Source organism: Oryctolagus cuniculus, chromosome 1 (genome assembly GCF_964237555.1).
Source record: "Oryctolagus cuniculus chromosome 1, mOryCun1.1, whole genome shotgun sequence".
In the NCBI taxonomy this organism is placed as follows: Eukaryota; Metazoa; Chordata; class Mammalia; order Lagomorpha; family Leporidae; genus Oryctolagus; species Oryctolagus cuniculus.
In genome coordinates, this window is record NC_091432.1 from 210,416,654 (window position 1) to 210,437,521 (window position 20,868).

A 20,868-nucleotide genomic window follows, 5' to 3' on the forward strand; every position below is an offset into this window, starting at 1 on the left:
TCTGTGCACCCCTAACCCTTACCACGTGGAGATTGTGAGACTTGGGCGGCACGCATTTCGCTCAGTGAACAACAAGATTGTTGTCTGTTGTTGTTCGTTTACTATGTACCCCTAGCACTTCAGGTGTACCTTGCCTGGATGTGGCGCTAGGAAGTTATTTGTTGAAGGAGGGAGAAAGGGAAGAAAGAATGAAGGGAAGGAGGGAGGGAAGAATGAAGAGTATTTGTATTAGTCAAAGATCTCCAAAAAAACAGAACCAAGAAGTCTGTGTGTGTGTATGTGTGTTTATTTAACACTGAAATATCAAGATTATTAATTATTATAATTATCTGTGCTGTGGTCCAAGGATTAAACCAGCGCTGGAGGTACTGTGGGAGGAAATATGGCTCTGTCTGTCTCAGCTTTTTCTTTGGTTTGTTTCTTCTGTCCTTGTTTTTCTCAGGCATAGGCTCAGTTCGCTGCAGATCCTGTAAAGATAAACACAATGAAAGCAGTTGGGCGGCACCGTTCACTGTTCACTCGCACAGCCTATCAAGTCACCAGCTGCTGCCAATCCTCCTTCATGGATAAGTTTCCATACCTGCTTCATAGTTGCTAACCACCCTGCAAGCCCTGGGCCTCTGAATGATTAGTATGCCTTCTTGGGTCCATCAGGCTCCTTGACCCTCCAGCCACTGCCCCAGTGAGCTTTCCAACACTCAGGTGTAACTTGCGCAGTCGTCTTTATTGGTGTCCTGTTTGTCTTAAACAAAAAGAACTGGTCCTGAGGGAGACAACAGTCACAGTAAAGGGGGCCCACCTCAGTGAATTCATTTTAACTTAATTATGTCTATATCTCCAATAAGACCCCATTGTGAGGTATGGGGGGATAGGAGCTCAACTTGTGCATTTTAGAGGAACACAGTTCAACCCACAACCTTACTCATCCAGCCCCTTTCCTCCTTCCCTGTTATTGCACACATTGACCGATTTGCTTGGAATTCTTCACTCACTATCAGCCTCCCCAGATAAAACAATCTTCTCTTTTTCTTTCCTCACATTCCTTTTCCACAAATGAACTTATAGAAGTTTGTGGAAAATGGAATTTCCAAAAAGTTTGTGGAAATAGTCTGGGCATAGTTTTTTATAAAATATATTTTCCACAAATTTTGTAAAACTCTTTGTATGCATGAGTCTTGAACTGTTTTTACACCAAAATAAATTTGCCTTTAAATTCCATTTTCCCTGAACTTTTTGAAATACTCTCATTTCAGAACCCTTCTTTCTGTGAGTAATATCTGTTTCCCTGTCTTCCCCTCACTGTTCTTCAGCACAGAGACAGTCTAATTTGCCATTTTGGTTCTAATGCTTAACACAGTTCCCTACAAGCAGTAGGATAAATTAAATGTGCGAGAAAAAATAAAATAGAAACAGTGGGCCAGAGGAAATGACACACAAGCTGAGTCCCAGGGAAGGTTAAAGTTATCCAAAGCAAGAAAATGAGGAAGAACTCTCCAGGCTTGTCCATAACAATGAAGAGTCCCACATATTTGTGGGACTATTAGTATAAAGTAGTAAGTTAGTAATAGTTAGAAGGTAAAAATGGATACATATGAAGATGGATAAAACAAGTGAGCTTAAAAAAAAAAAAAGAATGAAAGAGGGAAGATTAAATCCCAAGTCTTTCTGGGTGATTAGTTGGATGGTAAGCCTGTTCATAGAAACTTTTTGTTTTTTTACAGGCAGAGTGGACAGTGTGAGAGAGAGACAGGGAGAAAGGTCTTCCTTTGCCATTGGTTCACCCTCCAATGGCCGCCGTGGCTGGCGCGCTGCTGCCAGCGCGCCACGCCTATCCGAAGGCAGGAGCCAGGTGCTTCTCCTGGTCTCCCATGGGGTGCAGGGCCCAAGCACCTGGGCCATCCTCCACTGCACTCCCGGGCCACAGCAGAGAGCTGGCCTGGAAGAGGGGCAACCGGGACAGAATCCCGCGCCCCGACCGGGACTAGATCCCGGTGTGCCGGTGCCGCTAGGCGGAGGATTAGCCTATTGAGCTGCGGTGCCGGCTCATAGAAACTTAAAGAGAGAAGAGAAGCAAGCTGGAATTTCATCTGGAGGTAGGATGAAGTAGGAGATAAGACATGGAGGAAGGCAGAAGTTGAGCTGAATTGTAGTTGTACAAGGGATATTCAATTGGAGATGGCAGAGAGATGGCCATCTCTACCTGCTTGGAACTAGAGGGAGATCTTTACTGGAGATGTGAACACTGGTATCATCGATATAGAGTGTAGTTGAGGTCATGTGAATGGATACATAGATCACATAGTGCGTGTAGTGAGATGACACAGGGATTAAGGATGGAACTCTGGGCCTAGCAGCAGCAATCCAGCAACTTCGGCTCTGCCCTGTTTCTTGGCAACCATATTATTTGGAAGACTACCAAGTGCTCAGGTTCCATCTGGGAACACTTCAGTTTATGAGAACAAATGTAAGCAGCTCTATGGCTTTGAAGGGTAAAGGTAAAACACTAGCCTTTGATTGATCTCGTTTTATTTTATTCCTTTATTCTGCTAATTTTACCTTTTTTCCTGTGTATTATTTGCCACTTCACTGTATTACAAAGTTCAGTCATTATTCATAAACCAAACTTCTCCTAGAAGCTTATCTAAAGTGATAATTACAATAATGAAATTGAATTAAGTGGAGCAGGTAAAGAGTAAAATCTATCCCTTCTTCCTTCCTTGAAATAAGACATTGGAGTAAAAGTCTTCTGTCTGGCAGAGATCCTATGCAACTGACATATGAAATGGGAGCACTGGAATTCGGCATTTTTAGAGATGAAAACCTGGGGCTCATTAATGGATGTGTCACAGTTGATCTTTATGAAAAGTCAGCTATCTACAGGCCTGTTCCCTCACGCTATATCCTCATGTTCCCTAGGTTCCGCATCTTCTGTCCCAGGGCAGCCATCCAGCCTAGAACAAGCTGCAATTCAAGCACAGTTGACAAGCCTACTCTTCTCCTACGAACACCTGTGACAGATGACAGCCATAGATCTATTCTTTGACTGTGGTATTCATCTATTCTTAAGACTCCTCTCTGTATTTTCAGTTTTTTCTCATTTATTAAGTGGACACTGTACTAATTTTTCTACCTAACTCTCCAGCAGTATCTTTGACTTTGACTGCTCTCTCTCTAGTCAAATCTTTGCTATGGTTTCTCTATCCAGGTTAAGCTTTTCCACTTTCAGTGGCTGTGGTTTTACAATAACTTTGACATAAAATTCCATTTTTCCACACTGAGGAAATAATCTAAAAGAAAGAATAATATAGGGCTGGCACCGCGGCTCACTAGGCTAATCCTCCACCTTGTGGCGCCGGCACACTGGGTTCTAGTCCCGGTCGGGGCCCCAGATTCTGTCCCGGTTGCCCCTCTTCCAGGCCAGCTCTCTGCTATGGCCAGGGAGTGCAGTGGAGGATGGCCCAAGTGCTTGGGCCCTGCACCCCATGGGAGACCAGGAGAAGCACCTGGCTCCTGCCTTCGGATAGGCGTGGCGCGCTGGCAGCAGCGCGCCAGCCGCGACGGCCATTGGAGGGTGAACCAATGGCAAAGGAAGACCTTTCTCCCTGTCTCTCTCTCTCACTGTCCACTCAGCCTGTCAAAAAAAAAAAGAAGAAGAAGAAGAAGAATATCTGCACCAGAGAACATTCATTAGAACATCATCCATCATGGGAATGTGGTGTCTCACAATAGGAGATAAATTAATACCCATCCGATTTATTTATGCAGCTCTAAAAGTGGCATATTTGCAAAGAAAACTAGGAGGAATAAGATAAAGGTGATACCAATTATATTTCTGCAATAATCTAGATATTTCAAAATGATATAGTTATGTAGACAAGGATTTTAAGAGAACCGTCAAAAATAAATTTTTAAAAGTGAAATTCTGGGGTTGTTTTTGAGCTCCTATTATGTGTGTGTGTGTGCGTGTGTGTGTGTGTGTGTGTTTTTCTCATAAAAGCTCCATGTGGGATGTGTTGTCATTGTTGTCGTCTGCATGTAACAGAAGAGGAAGAGAGCTGGGAATTGGCCACCAACAGTTCTCGTGTATTAGAGTAGCTGTGGATTTTCTTGCTTTTATTGTGTTTTCTATTAATGGTATTGAATATTTTTATGCAAGTTTTGTTTCAATGTTTTCTAGAAAGAAGAAGAGAATGATGAGCTTCATCTTATATTATATAACAGAATCAGTTCATTTTTAAATTCTGCAGTTAGAAATGTAAATTTCAGAATGAGGCAGGCTCCTCGTCCCCTCCACCATGTCCCAGGGTTCTCAGAGGGAGAGATCTAGGCACCATCTTGCCTTGTCTTTTCCCATAATCATTCACAACAGTGGCTGAGAATCTCTGTTGATCATGAACTGCATAAAATAACTCCACTTGAGCTGTCTCTTGGTCTGCAACTGTGCCACGATTGGGTTGTAAAATGCAGGAGGAAGGAGCCCTGCAACTCTCTCGAGCTTGGTTGGCTTCAGCCCCTTTAAGACTGCTGATGTGAGCTAGCTCAGCGCGACTCGGAGAGAAGACTTGAAGACTCACTTAAATGATTGACCTATTTCTGGGCTCTCTGTTGCTGCAAATTACAAGAATATACTGTGTGCATTTTCAGGTAATTTGATACTATTACCTTAAAACTCACTGGTTCCACCTCCCCCTTCCCTCTCCTGTTCAGATGGAATATCTGACCTTTTCCCTTGGCAGGCTGCTTCTCTTTTCCAGGTAACTGATGATGATTTTATACCCTGGATGATAATCAATATGTAGAAGCTGTCTTTATTGATTTGGATAAAACCACCAATTATGGCTATTTTGAGTAGAGCTCAGTGGGATTAGATGCGATTACATGGCAATGGGGTGTGAGCCCAGAGGCTGCTGGGAGCTATGTAATTATTGCTGGAGAAACGCAAATGGGTACCCCTTTACCAGTGCTCACTCAGTGGGCACTATCTCTATCCCTCGTAGGTCAGAACCTCCAGGCTGAACCAACGAGCCATGCACATGTCGGAGGACACACACTTAGGACTCCATGAGTCTGTCTCAGAGACTGTGAAGACAATGGCTGTAGGAGAAACAATGGCCCACATGAACACAGCTTATTCCAGTCTCCGCTGTGGCATTTATCCAGAAATCAAAGGCAGTAACATTTCCAAGAATATGTGGATTTCAGGCAAATCAGTGAAGACAGCAGGAAGACAAAACATAGCAAGTTTTAGCTCAGGCACATATCTTCAGCTTGGAGAGAGCTTCCCCTGTTTCCAGCCAGCCTGATAGTCACAAATTCACTACTGCCTCTTTTGGAGAATCTCCTTGTCATCATGTCTTGAAGATATCTCTATATCCCGATGACTGGGAGTGTAAACTTTGGATTTAGCCTGTTACTTTTTAGCTGAGTGACCTTGTGCAAATTACCAAAACGTTTATGTCTGATCTGTAAAGTAGGGACAATAAGGACACACTTATACTGGGCATGGCCTCCCTCTCTGGCCCTCATTTTGCACTGAAAAAGGGTTAGAGTCTGAGACCAACTGCACACCTCTACTTTCTATAGCAAGTGCTAGTTAGGTGGCCTATGCCTACATTTCTTCACCTGCTGCGGTGGCATGATTTAGCATGTGATGATCTTGGCCCATAGGGGGTACTTCCTCTGATTGTTCCTTTCTCCCTCTCAGCTAGCTTCTGAATAGATTGTCTGAACCTGAGACATCTAGGATCACACATTTCCTCCAGCCATGGAAGGCTTAGCAGCATAATAAAGTCAGTCATACCCGTTATAGCAACCAGCTGTATGCCACTCATTGATTAAATCATATATTCTCTCATTCAAAAAAAGGACTTTTTGAATGTTTATTATATAAGGTGCTGCGCTGAGTACTGAGGCATAGCACTGAGCAAAAAAATGATGTCTCTGAAACAGGGAGCCTACATTCCAAAGAAAGGGGAGACCTATAACATGTGTATTTCATCTATAAATAAACAGATCGTGATAATTTAAGTGCTATAGGAACACAAAGCATTATGTGACTGAGAGTGATTAGTGCAGGGCAGTGGGGAAAGGCTGCTAGTTTGATTAGATAGTGTCTCCCTAAAGAGAGGACATCAAAATTAAGACCCAGAGGCCAAGAAGGATCCTTCTAGGTGAAGTTGTGGGAAGATTGGCAACAAGACCACGAGGGGTGGATCAAGCTGGTGTGTTTGAAGAACATCAAAGCCCATGTGCACCAGCAAGGAGGAAGAGTGTCCTTGAGGAAGACTTCTGGTACTGCAGCCCCCACTGAAGTCATCAGCTCCTATTTCAGGATTCCTGCACTGACTCAGGAACAGTCATGACTCAACTCTTGGCTCCCTTGTGTGATTCAACTTCTGGCTCCTTTGTGTGACTCTTTCCAGAGTCAAAGCAAAAGTGTGGCCCAATCTTAATATTCCTACAGCTTCTGTTCTGCAATATAATATTGTCAGTGTTGGCAGAGGTCTGCACACTTTGCTATTCTCCTTTGTCATCACCGCACTCAAAAAGGGACAGGGATGGGTGGGAGCTGTGGTGTAACAGGTGAAGTTGCCACTTGGGTAGCTGCATCCTATATGGGAGTGCCAGTTTAGAGTCCCAGCTGCTCCACTCAGGATTCACCTTTCTGCCAATGCCTAAGAAGGCAGAAGATGGTAACTGAAGCTTTTGATCCCTGCTACCCACAAAGGAGACCTGGATGGAGTGCTTGACTTCTGGCTTTGGCCTGACCCAGCCCTAACTTTTGTGTGCATTTGGGACATTAACCCATGGTGGAAGATCTCTCTTTCTCTCTTCCTTTCCCTCTCTCTCTATATATGTAACTTTGATTTTAAGGCATATATATATATCTTAAAAAAGGATAGGACAAAAAAAGACCTAAATAAAGATCTCTGCAAGTGAGATCCCAGTGGAAAGAATGGGGCCATCAAAGAAGGAGGTGCCTTTCTCTGAAGGGAGGAGAGAACTTCCACTTTGACTATGACCTTGTCTCAATAAGATCAGAGTTGGCAAACTCAAAAGGCTTCCACAGCCTTGGCAACTCATGACAAGAGCCTAGGGAGATTACTAATGCCACAAACAAGAGTGGCAAATTGTTAAGTCAACAACAGGAGTCACTGTGCACTTACTCCCCATGTAGGATCTCTGTCCTTAATGTGTTGTACAATGTGAATTAATTCTATAACTAGTACTTAAACAGTACTTTACACTTTGTGTTTCTGTGTGGGTGCAAACTGTTGAAATCTTTACTTAATATATACTAAATTGATCTTCTGTATATAAAGATAATTGAAAATGAATCTTGATGCGAATGGAATGGGAGAGGGAGCGGGAGATGGGAGGGTTGCGGGTGGGAGGGAAGTTATGGGGTGGGGGAAGTCACTGTAATCCAAAAGCTGTACTTTGAAAATTTATATTTATTAAATAAAAGTTAAAAAAAAGGATAGGACAGGAGTGCGTGTCTGTGGAACAGAAGATTCTCCCCATGTACATTGTACTTAAATCCAAGCACATGCCCCTTGCAAGCCCTAATAGGCCAGATTCTATTGACATAATGGTGTCTTCAGTACATTCAAGCCACCCCAAGAGTGAGCCTTTGTTTACCTATCATCGATTATAAAATCTAGGCTCTTTCTAAAGTGTGGATTTGTGCTCCATTCTGTACTATCCTTCTCTTGTCTAGTATAAATAAAGACTTGAATTCAGATGGACTTTTCCTTCGCACTGATTTAGAAGCGTGCAAGTGAAGAAGGGACCTGGTCTCTCTGTGCCCCATCTTCTCCATCCGTAAAAGAGGGAAAGTAATAGTACTGCCTCATAGCTTACGAAGCACCACCATAAAGTTATCTTATAAAGAGAGATTCAACAATTGTTCTTTTTGGTTGTGACTTCTGGCCCAAAACATGTACCTTGACTTTCTCCCTTTATCCACAGTTCTTTCCTTCCTTCCTGTGATGCTAAGAATGGTTTTGATTTTTATTCTTCATGGTTTTGGGCAAGATGGAACACAGTTTGGAAGTCAGACATCACCCAGTTTGATGAGTTGTTGATTCCTCATGAGGATCTCCAGAACGTCATACAAGCAGAAGTCAGAGCACTTCCCAGCAGCCCCTAAATTTAGAGGAGGTACACAGCCTTGTTCCTTACTCTACATTCTTTACAACGACAGAAGAACTAGAGCTCAGTCCATACTAATCATTCTGATTTGTTCGCACATCTGGACATGCATTAAATTTGTGATGTCAGAAAACAAGCATGGTAAACCCTTTTTCTTTTATGCTTCTTGTGTGCTTTCCAGGTACCAATGAACACTCTTGTTCAGTAAAAACATGCAAAAATACTAGTACAGTTTGCTTTTGGAGAGAGTTCCTTACAAAAGTGGCACGTTTTTTAGGGTTGAAAGAAAAATCGCAAACACCAAGTGTGGCTTCTGGCTGAATTCTCCTCTCCGAGACACAATGATGGTCTCCATTGCGCAATTTAGACTCCCAGTATGCACTTAAGTCATTCATCCAAAGAGTATCTCAGATTGCAGCAAAGGTAGACTATGCAGTGGACTCTGTGGCATTGTTAGCGCGGATGATGAGGGAGCATTTTCCTGCCAACACTCTATCCATTCTGGCAGCAGCCTGGCATTTGGAAGGTAGAAGGAAGGTAGAGATTAGGACTAGGTAGCATGAGCAGAAATATGTAGCAATAGGGATGCAAGCTTTTGCTTCTCTGACACAGAAAATAGACCCCATTTTACTAAAATTTTATACTGCTCCTGAGCATATTGCAAATATGGATTAAGGATTTAGGATTATGGATTCAGGATTAAGGGACTCCAAATCTGAGAAGAATGGACCTAGCCATGGAGTAAGTCAGCACTTCCGAAGAAGTTGCTTGTACTTTTTGCAGCATGTTTGTATCCATGTAACTGCTGAGGCAGGAAACCCACCTGTTCTGCTGTTTTATTTTATCAGTTTTGCTTGTTTGACCATCAGATTATGTAATCACTGAGATTCAACATGCTACAACTCAACTCAGCAGCAAAGGTAGCAAAATAGCATTTTTTAAAATCCACCACGCTGTAGAGAGTTGAATTGTATAACATTTGCCAGCTTTCCCATTGTTAATCTGACACAATCAGATCAAGTAGTTGTCACCTGGTGACATTCATGGTTACCTGGAGAGAAAACAAGTCCCATCCCAAGCCTTCTTCCCCGAGTGACTTCATTGTTTTCTTCATTCATTTAGCTGGTTTGAACTTCGTGTCAATAAATGAATTTATTCCAGCATTCCTGAGGTTTTAGCCACCTCCCCATAATCAGAGTCTGTTCCCTCTTCTGATTTTCCAATGGATGTTACTCTCTGCTTTCTGCACATCTCTGCTTGGCTTCCTCATGGGCAATTCTCCTCTATCTACATGGTCCTAATCTCTCCCTCCCACCTCAGGTCTAAAGCTGATCTCATCTTTTCTCTTCCTTCTGAATTCTAACTGATGAAATGCTATCCACACATTTTGCCCAAGCCAGGAATCTAGAGGAAATTATTGATTCTCCTGCACACTCGCCATCTTTATACACTTGGTTGATAAAACGAATCCATCCTTCCTGTTACATTAGCTCAAACCAAGATCATTTCTTTCCTGGATCACCCCATCAGTCTCCTGTCAGTTCCCCCTGCCTCAATTCTTCTCCAATTCAGTTTTATTCCATGCAAGTAATAGTGATCTTTCTGAAATGCTTATTGACTGTGTTACTCACACTAAAATTCTTCAGTGGCTCTCCACAGCCCTCAATCCAAGCTCCTTTGTTTGGCTTAAGATACCTTCCATAACTTGACCCTTTCCTGCCTTTACAGCTCCATTGTCCACAACCATCTGCCCATTTCCAGACCTCCAGCAAACACAAACACTTTTTCTCTCCTTCTCTTTCTCACCACCATACACAGATGTATGGTGCTTTTGCTTCTAAAACTGCCTTCCTTCTCTTGTCCACCTATTTATTACTCTTTTCCCAGAACTGAGCTGATGCACCATCTTTCTTCTGATAACCTTCTTCCCTCTCTAGACTATGATAAACTTCCTCCCTCTCTCCTTAATGATAGGGCCTGTGTCGTCTTCATTTCTGAATCCACAATTACTAGCACAAGGTCTTCCACATGATCCTCAAGAAACTGTCAAAGTTGAATGAGAATTTTAGTCTGCAGCCTGAATGGCAGCCCAAAAGTCAGTTCACCATCTTACCCGGAGGCCTCATGAAAAAGTGGTTCCTGTGTCCTCCTGAGTTCTCCCAGCATCCTGAAGCTGGTAGGCAATTAAATCATCATCACTTCCAACTGTGTGCCAAGCAAACTTCCTGCACCTTTTTGGAAACTCTCAATGGCTCTGTTTTCATTTTGCAAATAGAAAAATTGAACCAAAGGAATGGATGTCAAAAATTGCCCTTAGATCCTTGAGCAAGTCCATCTTGATGTCTTAACAGGAACATAGGAATCAGCCAACCCAATTTATTTAAAAAAGAGAAAAGGTTGGTATATTTGATTAGAATTTGGAGAAAAGAGATTTTTTAAAAACATATTTCTAGCAGTTTAATGGGAAGTGAGATACTCAGCAGACTCATAGAATGGCAGATGTCCTGAATAGCACTCTGGCCTCAGAATCAGCCCTAAAGGCATTCGGAGCTGGCTGAAAAGCCCATGAGAGTATTTCAGGCATGGAAAGCCAAGACACTCTGGCAAAAGATCTCTGCGAGTGAGATCCCAGTGGAAAGAACAGGTCTTCAAAGAAGGAGGTACCTTTCTCTGAAGGGAGGAGAGAACCTCCACTTTGACTATGAGCTTGTCTAAACAAGATAAGAATCGGAGAACTCAGAGGGCTTCCATAGCCTTGGAAACTCATGACCGGAGCATAGGGAGACTACTGATGCCATAGACAGGAGTGTCAATTGGTAAAGTCAACAACAGGAGTCACTGTGCACTTACTCCTCATGTAGGATCTCTGTCCTTAATGTGCTGTACATTGAGATTTAATGCTATAATGAGTACTCAAACAATATATTTCACTTTGTGTTTTCATGGGGGTGCAAACTGTTGAACTCTTTACTTAATGTATACTAAACTGATCCTCTGTAAAAAAAAAAAAAAAAAAAAAAAAAAAAAAGAAGAAGAAAAGAAATTATCAACTCCCAACTTGACTCTCACTGGGATTAAACATGACAATAGGTCTGATCTGATTTCATCATCACTTTAAAAAAATCATCTATTATTTTTCACTTTATGTTTCTGTGTGAGAGCAAACTGTTGAAATCCTTACTTAATGTATACTAAGCTGATCTTCTGTATATTAAGATAATCGAAAATGAATCTTGATGTGAATGGAAGGGGAGAGGGAGTGGGAAAGGGGAGGGTAGTGGGTGGGAGGGACGGTATGTGGGGGAAGCCATTGTAATCCATAAATCGTACTTTGGAAATTTATATTCATTAAATAAAAGTTAAAAAAAAAACATATTTCTAGCAGTTTAATGAGGAATCATAGAATGAATTTGATATGCATAAAAATATCCCACATTTATCTTATTTAATATTCACAATAATCCTATCAAGTAGGTATCACTTTTATCCCTATTTGAGAAAATGAAAGCTCAGAGATATTCAGTTCTTACCATTGTGAGCAATGCAATCAATATTTGAACCCAAGATCTCAAAATCTTTTGTATCTTTCAGCAAGCTATATTGCCTCTCTAAAAAGAAAAATGAAAAATTCTAAAAACACTGTTCTTTTACATATAGCCATGTCAATGCAATAGGCACTCATTAACTATCTTTTGAATGAAAATGAGTGAGTGAAAAATTCGTCTAGAATTCTCTGCTGGTGCATTTTCAGATTTCTTCTATTTACAGAAAAGACTCCCCAGATGCTGAACAGCATCTTGACATTTTTCTTAAACAACTTCAGATTTTGAGCTAAATTTTAAAAAGATTTTATTTATTTATCTTTGAGGCAGTTACAGACAGAGAGGTAAAGAGAGAGAGAGAGAGAGAGAGAGAGAGAGAGAGAGAAAGGTCTTCCATCCTCTGTTTCACTCCCCAAATGCCCACAATGGCCAGAGCTCCACCAATTTGAAGCCACGAACTAGGAGCCTCTTCCAGGTCTCCCAGGTGGGTGCAGGAGTCCAAGGATTTGTGCCATCTTCTACTGCTTTCCTAGGCCATCAGCAGGGAGTCAGATCAGAAAAGGAGCAGCCAGGACACAAACCAGCACCCATATAGGATGTTGGCGCTGCGGCCAGAGGCTTAGCCTATTATGCCACAGCGCCGGCCTCGACTCTCTCTCTCTTTCTCTTTTTTTTTTTTTTTAAGAAAAATCTAACTTTTGGCAACATTGGGCATGAGCAAGATACAAACATCTGGAGTAGTCCACTAGAGTTTTCTGTTATACAGAAATGCACCATCCAATCCAGGAGAAGAAACATGTCACTATCTGGCACAGGAAATGTGACTGTGTGACTGAGGAATTAACTTGTAAGTTTATGTAACTTTAATTAATTTGAACTAAAATTGTCAATTTAACCATTTGATAACAATGAAGTCTTATTTTAAAGTATTTACTGAGCACTTTCTACATTGCATGCCAAGCAAAGAGCTAGAGGTTAAGGATAAAGTGAAATGAAAAATAAGACAATCCTTTGTGCCCAGGGAGCTTAAGCTAATGAAGCGAGTTATCAACCAGATAATTATGCCAATAAAAGTAAAATTGCGGGGCTGGCACTGTGGTGCAGCAGGTTAACGCCCTGGCTTGAAGCATCTGCATCCCATATGGGTGCCGGTTCAAGACCCGGCTGCTCCACTTCTGATCCAGCTCTCTGCTGTGGTCTGGGAAAGCAGTAGAAGATGGCCCACCTGCACCAGCGTGGGAGACCTGGAAGAAGCTCCTGGCTCCTGGCTTCGATTGGCACAGCTCCAGCAGTTGCGGCCATCCAGGGAGTGAACCATTGGATGGAAGACCTCTCTCTCTCTCTCTTTCTCTCTCTCTGTAACTCTGACTTTCAAATAAGTAAATAAATCTTTTTAAAAAAAAAAAAAGTAAAATTGCTAGAGTGGCAAGTATTATGAAAGAAAATTGTTGAGTGTGCTGAGACCTAGATGTGTCTGAGTGTCTCCCAAAGGCTCCTGAAGAAGGGAATGTTTAGGCTGAGATCTGACGGTCTATACCTGCTGAAAACTTGCTGTGTAGAGGGAAGCTAAGGCAGAAGTCCTGGGCAGCTGGCAACCTGGGGTCAGGCCACAGCAGCTCTTATGAAACCACATTAAAGCTTTCTGTCTTCATACCAGGCACTATGGAAATCTACTGAGGTGGTTTGTTTAGCTAGGAGAAGGAGGTGACACATCAGGTTTGATAATACAAGATATGGAGAAAGGGTTCAGAAGGAATAAGTGGATAGGCGATGCCTCTGAGGAGTCTGTACATCAGTGATACACTCAACAAACATGAGAACTCAACTCCCAACTCAAGGTACTCATGTGTCCCTGCATTCGCTCATTCCTTCCTTCCATATATTATAGTTAAAGGGCATGAGACTAACAGCCAACAGAGTGGGTTCATGGGCTCATTCCTTCCCTTAAATGTTAGCTGTGTTCTTTTCCAAGCTTCTAACTCTCTCTGAAAATATGTACTGTGTGAAAGAGACCCTCGTAGAATTGCTAAGGATTAAGAGACATAAGTATATGGGAAATAAAGCACAATGTAAATTATTATAGTTGTAGCACCCTATCAGCATGATTTTTATATGACTCACACAGAGATAATATTCGGGAATATTGTGGATGATGAATTGTCCTTTCCTAGAAAGATTGGAAGTATCTGAAATGCATGACAAACTCTTTTATATCCAAATGATCATAAGAAATTTAATTAACTGAAGATACAATGGAATATAAACAAACACTGAGAATGTTCTGTGCAGTATCACTGAGAATTTGTGAAAGATCTTGATCTTTGGATATCATTTACCTTCGTTGACTGTTTATTCCATCCCCCTGCCTGCCGCCCTAGAATCTGTGTGTGTGTTGGGGGTGAGATACACACAGACACACACACACTATGCACCTAATTCAGACTATCAGCTTCCCACCCATTTCAAAAAGCTATGAGAGAGGCTGACTTAATCCTAGGATTAAAATAGAATTTAACATTCAAAGGGGCTGCTGTTAACAATTACACTGAAGCAACTGGCATTGCATGTGTGGGACTCTCCCCTACAAGATGATGCTTAAGATAGTCTCCCTTCTCATGGAGGAGAGAACTTCCGCTTTGACTATGACCTTGTCTAAATAAGATCCGAGTTGGCAAACTCAAAAGGCTTCCACAGCCTTGGCAACTCATGACAAGAGCCCAGGGTGATTACTGATGCCATAAACAAGAGTGTCAACTTGTTAAGTCAACAACAGGAGTCACTGTGCACTTACTCCCCATGTAGGATCTCTGTCCTTAATGTGTTGTACAATGTGAATTAATGCTATAACTAGTACTCAAACAGTACTTTACACTTTGTGTTTCTGTGTGGGTGCAAACTGTTGAAATCTTTACTTAATATATACTAAATCGATCTTCTGTATATAAAGATAATTGAATATGAATCTTGATGCGAATGGAATGGGAGAGGGAACTGCTGTGAAAGTTATAGCACAGATTATTTATTAAGCTTAGCAAGGCCCTTCTTCTTGCTTTCTCTCCCCTCCCAAATATCATCACCCTCTCCCTGTTCCTATCTATGGGGGTGTCAATTCCTCTCTTGCCCAGTGGCTACTCTTTTCTGCCAACATCTAACAAATGCACTCTTAAAAGGCTCCTCACCTAACTGCGGCTCCAGAGGCAAGGAGATGCCAGGTGCACATGCATAATGCAAGATGGCAGGTATTGGGTATCATCTTCCTGGAACACATTGTAATAAGCACTTGGAAAATAAGAAATTAGAAAAGACTTCATGGAGGAGATGAGATTGAGCTAGACCCCTAAGGATGTATGCACGTGCAAGTAGGAGGCCCCTCCAAGAGATATACATGTTCAGCCAAAGGTCAGGGACAGAAAAGGGTGAAAATAATAAACAGAGTTATTTGACTAAAACTTTTAGTTAAGTGAGGCAGGCCAGACAAATTGGATATATGGAAAAGGGTCTTGAATGTCATATCACATCAAACCATTTGGGCTGTTTTCATTAAGTAATTGAGAGTCATTGGAAATATGGGGAGATGCGAGCTAATCTGAGTACCATCTCATGCAAATGGATCTAAAGCTCACATTTGAAAAGCTTTCCTTGGGTAAGAATCCAAAGTAAAAACAACCAAAAAATAGAGCAAAAGTGCTTGAATTACCTGGGCCATCTTCTCTTGAATTTTACCACCTGATTCTGTTCATCATACACACAATTTTGTATGGATGGATTTAGCAAGCATTATGCATTGGTATCTGTGCTCAATGTCAGACAACCAAGTTGACCTCCAGACTCCCAGCATAATATTTTATTGTATTCATATTCTATCCACAGAGTCTAGCAGAGCATATGTCATATTGTAGGTGTTTAATGGGTCATTATTGAAGATACAGACTTGAATTGTGAAACATTTTGGTAGGAAGGATAACACTAACATCAGTAATAGCAGCAACAGTTGGGCACTACTCTGTAGCCAGCCAAATTCTACACATTTCCACGTATTAGCTAACTTATGCCTCACAATAACCTTATGAAATAAGCATATTACTATGCCTATTTTACAGACCGGTGAACTGAGACCCATAAGGGGTAAGGGGTTTGTCCAAGACTCCACAATTGTGAAGAGCAGAGTGGGAACGCAATTCCTGGCATCCGCTTCAGAACCTATGTCCTCACTTGCTTGATATCGCCCAACACTTTCCTGGGTTGTCTCCTGATTTCTGGACTCTACCTCCCACATTCTGCTGCATGTCTAGACAAGCAGGAGACTGAGACACTCTGCAAGTAAAAGGTCACTGAGAGAGCCCACTACTTGCAAGGCAGCTGTGGTTAAAGTCAGCCAAAAAGGCACTGCAAGGATGTGCAGTGAGACAACATGAAGAGGAGCTCCTGAAAAGAAGTAGAAAAAGAAAGTTGAGCAAACCTAAAGTTAAGTAGTGGGACCTACCCTGTGCTGGGCATAAGGTAAGGTAAGGAATTTTGTATCTTTTCTTTTTTTAAAGAAAATTTATTTATTTGACAAGGACAGAGGGGGAGAGAGACAGAGAGAGAGAGAGAGAGAGAGAGAGAGGGAGAGATCGAGATCCTGTCCCCTGGTCCATTCCCCAAGAGCTCACAATGACTGGGGCAGGGCCAGGGCTGAAGCCGGGAGCCAGGAACATGATCCTGGTCTCCCACTTGAGTGGCAGGAACCCAACTATTTGAGCCATCATGGCTGCCTTTCTGGGTCTGCGTTAGCACAGCTGGAATCAGGAACCAGAACTGGGAAACGAACCAGTCATCCTGATGTGGGACCCAGGCTGGGCCAAACACTCACTCGTTTACATCCTTCATTCCTCCCAACTGTGCTCTAGGAATCATTGTTTTTATTTGTTTTTTTGTTTGTTTGTTTTTGGTTTTGTTTTAAAGATTTTATTTATTTATTTGAGAGGTAAAGTTACAGACAGTGAGAAAGAGACAGAGAGAGAAAAGTCTTCCATCCATTGATTCACTCTCCAAATGGCTGCAACAGCCGGAGCTGTGCCGATCCGAAGCCAAGAGCCAGGAGCTTCCTCCGGTCTCCCACACGGGTGCAGGGGCCCAAGCACTTGGGCCATCTTCTACTGCTTTTCCAGGCCACAGCAGAGAGCTGGACAGGAAGAGGAGCATCCAGGACTAGAACCAGCACCCATATGGGATGCCAGTGCCACAGGTGGAGGATCAACCTAGCGCACCACAGCACTGGCCCCCATTGCTTTTGTTTGATTTACCAGGAAACAGGGTCTCAGAGAAGACAAGGATATCACTCAAAGTCACATCACTAAGAAGCAGCCAGTTTATCTGAATGCTTTCCATCTGACCCCTCCGCGTGTATAAAGCCGTGTGAAACTCGGAGGCAGACCTGGAGGAGGAAAGGGGCGGGGGGCATTTGTGCCCCTCACCAACTAATGAGAAAGCAAGAATTTGGAGCATGATCATTTACCTTCTATACTCTTCTTTGCAGGGGTTAATCTGTTTTGATTCTTTTTGGTTTTTTGTTTGTCATGAAAATTAAATCCACCACATATCTTATTGAAATAACATAGCTATCCATCATTGTAAGAAAACCCATCACATAAGCCATTGTTACAATAAAATGCATCAAAGTAGAAAATTATTGTTCTCTTGCCTAAGTATAAGAATTAGTTAAATTAGGGCCGGCACTGTAGCGTAGCAGGTAAAGCCACCGCCTGCATTGCCGGCATCCAATATGGGCACTCGTTCAATATCTGGCTGCTCCACTTCCGATTCAGCTCTCTGCTATGGTCTAGAAAAGCAGTAGAAGATGGCCCAAGTCCTTGGGCCCCTGCACCCTCATGAGAGACTTGGAAGAAGCTCCTGGCTCCTGGCTCCAGATCGGTACAGCTCTGGCCATTGCGGCCACTTGGGGAATGAAGCAGTAGATGGAAGACCTCTCTCTCTCTCTCTCTCTACCTCTCCTTCTCTCTGTGTGTAACTCTGACTTTCAAGTAAAATAAATAAATCTTTAAAAAAAAAGAATGTTAAATTTTCAGATTTCCCTCGTGTGTGTCATGCCAACACTATTACCTTGTCCTGGTCCAATGAGCCCTATGTTAAATATCACACAGCATTTAGAGTAGAAAATCTAGCACAAAAATCAGAGGTCAAACAACTTGTTAAAAGCAAACGATTGGCCTAACTGACACAACATCGGGTTGTTCAATGATTCTCTTGATGTTTCTACTTTTGAGGAGGAAAAAATGGTTTTTTGGATTTTTATTTGAATTTCAAGACAGTTTTAGCAGAGTCAAATCTCAAAGACATGCTGTTGTCTTAGAGCCATAGTTTTTAATATTTGTCCTTTAACTCTTCAATTGCATAAAATAACAGAAATCTTCCTAAGATCTCATTAAGAGAAGATACTATGGAGCTGACTCTAAGTCAAGAGTTATGTACATAGGCTGGCGCCGCAGCTCACTTGGCTAATCCTCCGCCTGCAGCGTCGGCACCCCGGATTCTAGTCCCGGTTGGGGCGCCTGGTTCTGTCCCAGTTGCTCCTCTTCCAGTCCAGCTCTCTGCTGTGGCCCGGGAGTACAGAGGAGGATGGCCCAAGTACTTGGGCCCCTGCACCCACATGGGAGACCAGGAGGAAGCACCTGGCTCCTGGCTTCAGATCGGTGCAGTGCGCTGGCCATAGCAGCCATCTGGGAGGGGTGAACCAACGGAAAAGGAAGACCTTTCTCTCTGTCTCTCTCTCTCTCACTGTCTAACACTGCCTGTCAAAAAAAAAAAGAGTTATGAATATAGTATATATACATGTAGTATATAGTCTACCTGTATGTACACAGTGTATATATGTATAGTATACTTGGGAAGAGGGCAAAGACTATGTGATTGATGGCAGGGCTTGGAATGCCAAAGCTGAACCGTGCGCAGGTTCTGCCACTCTTTTTCCAGGTCACCTCAGATAAGTCACTTACCACTCCGGAGTTTCAGCTTCTTCAATGTAAAACAGGTATAACCATCCCCTCAGAGCTTTCACACAACTCACAGAAGCTCATAAAAGCGGTGTGACTTCTGTAAAGCACTATCAAATGCTAAATACAATATCAGTTCACAGACAGTATCTATTGTATTCGTTGAATAGTTAATACTGGGGTACTGGCCATTCAAATCTGGCCTGCACTGTGTCTTTAAAACTTGGAAAGAGTCATTAATATTTAAAAGTCAGATTCAGGTTCCATGAAATAAAAATCTGGGAAAGATGGCAACATTGGATTCACATTACAACATAGCAACAACAGACTATAATTGAGTAGAAATGCCACTGTATGATGGAGCGCTAGTTAGTTAGCCACAGTCCCCACTACTCTATTTTGACTTACACGGTTAGAAAGCACTATAATGTAAGAGAGATGGGGTACATGCAGCCAAAGAAGAAGGAGTTGGGGGAGGGTATGGGGAGCATGGTGGGAGAAACGTCTGTGTATTAAGAAGGCACTGACACCTGGAAGGCCTGAGAGACCTGCCTGGTGGAGGTGGATTTAAGCACTCTGTGATCACATGAGAATGTGTGGAGGTAACACACATTCCAGGCAGAGGAAACGTCTGAAAGAAGTTAAGGTGGCAAGAACACGTGGCGTAGCAATGGCGTAGCCACCACTGAATTACAAGAAGGAGATCCATATACTCAGTGAATGTTTATGGATAATCTATGTGTTGGGTTCTGAAGATACAGAAATAAATGGGCAAACACTTTGAATTTGACTTCTTGGAGCTGATAGTCTAGTGAGGGAGAAAGAAAATTGCAGGAGGCAAAGTTGCACACATTCCCACAAATCTGAAATTCCTTGGATGACAACTAAGAAAATCACAGAATTCCCCAATCTCTACTGAAAAGACCTGGTATTCACAATGAGTTAGAGGCCAGTTCTGCCATTTATACCCTGTGTGCCCTCCCTAGCAGGCTAGTCAATCTTAAACCTTTATAAACAAACAGCAACATCATCTGCTACTCAAAATCTTCTGGATGATGATAGTTAAAAATAGAAAAGTGTCCAAAATATAAAGTGTGTTATGCAAATATGTGTTCTTAGTGTTACAGCTTCTCTGACCTCCAGGGATCACATTACAGGCTGTGCAGACAACCTCATTTCAGGGACACAAAGCAGAAGTAACGCTTCGTAAATATTTGTGGATGATGGAAGGTGAAGGCAGATGGGGGTGAATACAAGCCTTTGAACCACACAGACCTGAATTCAAATGCTGTCTTCATTATTCCTTATCTGAATAACTGTGGTTATTACATAACCTCTTTAGGCCAATTTCTTTACCTCTAAATAACATCTGATAACATCTACTTCCTAAGGCTATTATGAAACTAAAATTAAAGAGTTTGCCCAGTGCCCAGTACATAGTAATCCTTTGATAAAGGATGATAACGATTATTTTATGTAGGGCTCCTCTTTCCCAAAATTATTGAGATAGTATTGTAGAATCAGGGAATCGCAGAACTAGAAGTTCTCTTCTTGAGTGTAGGGTCTTGCACACCTGTTCCAACATTTCTCACTGCAACAGTGGTGAACCTATTTATGTGATGCTATAAAAAAATTCCTCCCAGGCAGACGCTGTGCACAGTAGGCTCATCCTCTGTCTGCAACGGAGGTTCTAGTCCCAACTGCTCTTCTTTCGATCCAGCTCTCTGCTATGGCCTGGGAAAGCAGTAGAAGATGGCCCAAGGGCTTGGGCCCCTGCACCAACGTGGGAGCTCCTGGCTTCAGATTGGCCCAGCTCTGACTGTTGCAGGCATTTAGGGAGTGAACCAGCAGAAGGAAGACCTTTCTCTCTGTTTCTCTCTCTCATTATCTGTAACCCTACCTCTCAAATAAATAAATAAAATCTTAAAAAAAAAAAGAAAAGAAAAAAGCACATTCTTTTAAAAAATAAAATCATTCCTCCTAAATTTAAGCTCACTTTGTCCTATGTTATTCCTCTATAGAATGAAAGGACTGGAGACAGAATCAGCTGGATAAGACCTAGACTAAAGTAATGCAGAATTCTGGTCTTCCTAGAATGAAAGAGTTCCTCTAGGACACTGGATTTTCAGACTAAAACATAAATAGTCCCAAGCAAATAGAGTTGGTCATTCCACCTCAGT

At 42.3% G+C, this 20,868-nt stretch overlaps 1 long non-coding RNA gene across 1 annotated transcript; it reads left to right on the forward strand.

The window, feature by feature from the left end:
• Positions 1 to 2,427: 2,427 nt before the first annotated feature.
• Positions 2,428 to 8,282, forward strand: LOC127493359 (uncharacterized). The gene is made up of 3 exons (XR_007923418.2): positions 2,428 to 2,495; positions 2,917 to 4,644; positions 7,972 to 8,282. It is a non-coding gene; the product is annotated as an uncharacterized lncRNA (long non-coding RNA).
• Positions 8,283 to 20,868: the final 12,586 nt, after the last annotated feature.